The sequence below is a fragment of the Hylobates moloch genome, unplaced genomic scaffold, assembly GCF_009828535.3.
Source record: "Hylobates moloch isolate HMO894 unplaced genomic scaffold, HMol_V3 SCAFFOLD_8, whole genome shotgun sequence".
NCBI classification, from domain to species: domain Eukaryota; kingdom Metazoa; phylum Chordata; class Mammalia; order Primates; family Hylobatidae; genus Hylobates; species Hylobates moloch.
The window spans coordinates 83,524,680-83,528,312 of NW_026652283.1; positions in this window are offsets into that span (position 1 = coordinate 83,524,680).

Consider the following 3,633-nt stretch of genomic DNA (forward strand, 5'->3'; position numbering starts at 1 on the left):
TGCTCAGCATTTTCAGCCCAGTATGCTCACGTGGTCAGGCCACAGCTGCCTTTAAATAGTAACAACTCTGAAAAAAAAAAAATAATAACATCCCTGGACTGAGTGCCTGGAGCAGAGCCTGTCATTATGGACTCAAGTATCACAGGTGCTCAATCCAAACACTTGTGAAATTGACTTCTGTTTCTGGCCAAGTACTGCTTAAGCCATGAAAAACCTTAGTGGGTAGGTTGTAAAAGAAATCAGATATTACCTATAAAGTAATTTCCTAACACTAAAATTTCTCCATATAAATAACCCAAACTTTTTCAAAATCAGACATTAAAAACCTTTAACACAAAATATAATTTCCTGACTTCTTAAGCAGTGAGTCATAAGCATAATCTTATCTTTTCCTGATGACTCAAAGTCATTATTACAAGTGTCAATTATTGTCCTGTACTGCAGTGCCTTCAGGGCTGCTGAGGTATGGAGCTGTTTGCCCTTTTAGTAAGTGATTTATAAGCACTGTTTTTTTAAACCGCTTCATCTACCTTTTATGGTTTATGCGTGTTCTTTCCTTTTAGGCTGGTAGCTAACACTGGTTTTGTTTGGTTTGCCAATCTCTGTTGCCATTTTCCAAGGTGGGCTTGGAAAATAAGTGGAGCCATTTATTAGGATTGTACGTAGCCTCAGGATGAGGGCTTAAGGGACTCTGTGTGTGAAGAGCCTAGGCTTTGTGGCATCTTTGCTGCTCCAAGACCTTTTTAGATTGCTTTATAAGAGAATGTTAGTCTTCCAGATTACCAGCTTTGTTTCAAATAGTTGGGGTTTCCAGGTAAATAATTTTGAATAAGTGAGATTGTGTGCCTTTTATTTACTTCTCTTGCCTTATAGCACTGGCTAGGACCTCTAGTACAATGTTGAATAGAAAAGATAGCATCTTTGCTTCATTCCCAGTCTCAGGGAGAACATTTTAAATATTTTACCAATAAGAATAATGCTTGCAGGCTGGGCACAGTAGCTCACGCCTGTAATCCCAGAACTTTGGGAGGCCAAGATGGGCAGATCACCTGAAGTCAGGAGTTCAAGACCAGCCTGGTCAACATGGTAAAACTCCATCTCTACTAAAAATACAAAAAATTAGCCAGGCGTGGTGGTGCACACCTGTAGTCTCAGCTACTCAGGAGGCTGAGCAGGAGAATAGCTTGAACCTGGGAGGCAGAGGTTGCAGTGAGCCGAGATCGCACCACTGCACTCCAGCCTGGGCAACAGAGCAAGACTCTTCTCAGAAAAAAAAAAAGAATAATGCTTGCTATATTCAGTGTCAAATTAAGGAAGTTCTTTTTTATTCCTAGTCTGCTAGAAAAGCTTAAACTATAAATGGGTGTTGAATTTTGCCAAATGCCTTTTCTGCATCTGTTGAGATGATATAATTTTTCTCTTTTTTCTGTTAATGTTGTGAATGACATTTAATTTCTTACTGTTAAACTATCCTTAGAGGCCTGAAACATACTCCACTTGGTTGTTGCGACAGGTGCTGTAGAGAACGGTTCCATCCTGCCCCAGATGCTGTACGGGCAGGGGTTGAGCCACAGTTATTAATAATCTAGGTCTTGGCAAAATGCCTCATGATTCTCCCAGAGCAGAGAGGATGGGAGGCTTGTGAGGAGTTGCCCCGAGGCCAGCTCCTCTTGCCTCCCTGTCTTTCCTGCGAGGGTTTTGATGAGATTCTGAAGAGCTCAGAATAGATCTGCAGAATGCAAAACCACTTAGCTGCAGTCTAGGCTTGGCTCCCCAGCAACAAAGCATCCCACAACTCCTATTGCAGTCATCCTTCCCCTTTTGAGCAGGTGTTGTCCTTTTTGGAGTGTGAGAGAAGGACCCAGGAACCTAGCACCTTTGGCTTACCCACTTACTTTCCCTGTCTATGTAAGTAATCAACTGCCTGAAACTAAAAGCAGCTCATATCATTTCCATCTGATTTGGCCTTGCCTTGGCTGCCACTGTGTGCAGATTATTCCTAATCTCCATTCAGGAATAAAGGGACTATGGCCCCAGCCACTGGAAGACCTGCTAGCAGCTGGCCCTTCATTGTCTGCCACTTGAGCACTGCCCAGCTGAAGAGAACCACCTTGCCCAAGTTTATGCTGTCTTTCAAGGTGGCTGCCTCCAATAACAATCAATGGAGACATAACTCTCTCACCCCAGTGTGGGACAGTGTCAAAGTGTGTCTCATCCTCAGAGCTCCCCACGGGGCTGACAGCCATGCCACTGGGCCTGCCCAGTCCTGCTGCCTTGACTTCCTTTACACCTGTTGGCCCCAAGGCTCCCACCTGATCGACATCCTGCACACAATCTTGGCCTCAGAGTCTACTCCCCCTTATTTTGAGGTATAATTTACAAGGGTCCTGTTCTAAGACAGTGATGATATACTATCCTTTTTTATATCTTTCTAGTTCCAGTTAGCTGATAAATTATTGAAGGTTTTTCCTGACTTTTTAATGATCGCCATTCTAACTGGCATGAGATGGTATCTCATTATGGTTTTGATTTGCATTTCTTTGATGGCCAGTGATGATGAGCATTTTTTCATGTGTCTGTTGGCTGCATAAATGTCTTCTTTTGAGAAGTGTCTGTTCATATCCTTTGCCCACTTTTTGATGGGGTTGTTTTTTTCTTGCAAATTTGTTTGAGTTATTTGTAGATTCTGGATATTAGCCCTTTGTCAGATGAGTAGATTGCAAAAATTTTCTCCCATTTTGTAGGTTGCCAGTTTACTCTGATGGTAGTTTCTTTTGCTGTGCAGAAGCTCTTTAGTTTAATTAGATCCCATTTGTCAATTTTGGCTTTTGTTGCCATTGCTTTTGGTGTTTTAGACATGAAGTCCTTGCCCATGCCTATGTCCTGAATGGTATTGCCTAGGTTTTCTTCTGGGATTTTTATGGTTTTAGGTCTAACATTTAAGTCTTTAATCCATCTTGAATTAATTTTTGTATAAGGTGTAAGGAAGGGATCCAGTTTCAGCTTTCTACATATGGCTAGCCAGTTTTCCCAGCACCATTTATTAAATAGGGACTCCTTTCCCCATTGCTTGTTTTTGTCAGGTTTGTCAAAGATCAGATGGTTGTAGATGTGTGGTATTATTTCTGAGGGCTCTGTTCTGTTCCATTGGTCTATATCTCTGTTTTGGTACCATCACCATGCTGTTTTGGTCACTGTAGCCTTGTAGCGTAGTTTGAAGTCAGGTAGCGTGATGCCTCCAGCTTTGTTCTTTTGGCTTAGGATTGTCTTGGCAATGCGGGCCCTTTTCCATCAATCTTCACAAGACAGACTAGTCTGGAATTTCTCTTTCTTATAAAACATGTTATTTGAAAGCCACCAGCAGTGTTTCTGAACCAATAACTGATTAACTTTTTTAAAGAGCTTGATCCTGATCATATTCAATGAAACCTTTGAATACTTTGAGCAGTGTTTACTCCACTTCATAAATGAAATCAGTGATCTGTCATCAGAATTAAGCCCATCTTGAAGGAAAGAACAGGGAGATAGTGAGGTGGGTGGGGATAACAAACAACTACCAGCATCCCCCAGAAGAGCTGCTCTGTTTACCCCACAGAGATTTTCTTTCCTTCTTTTTCCTTTTTGTGGAGAATG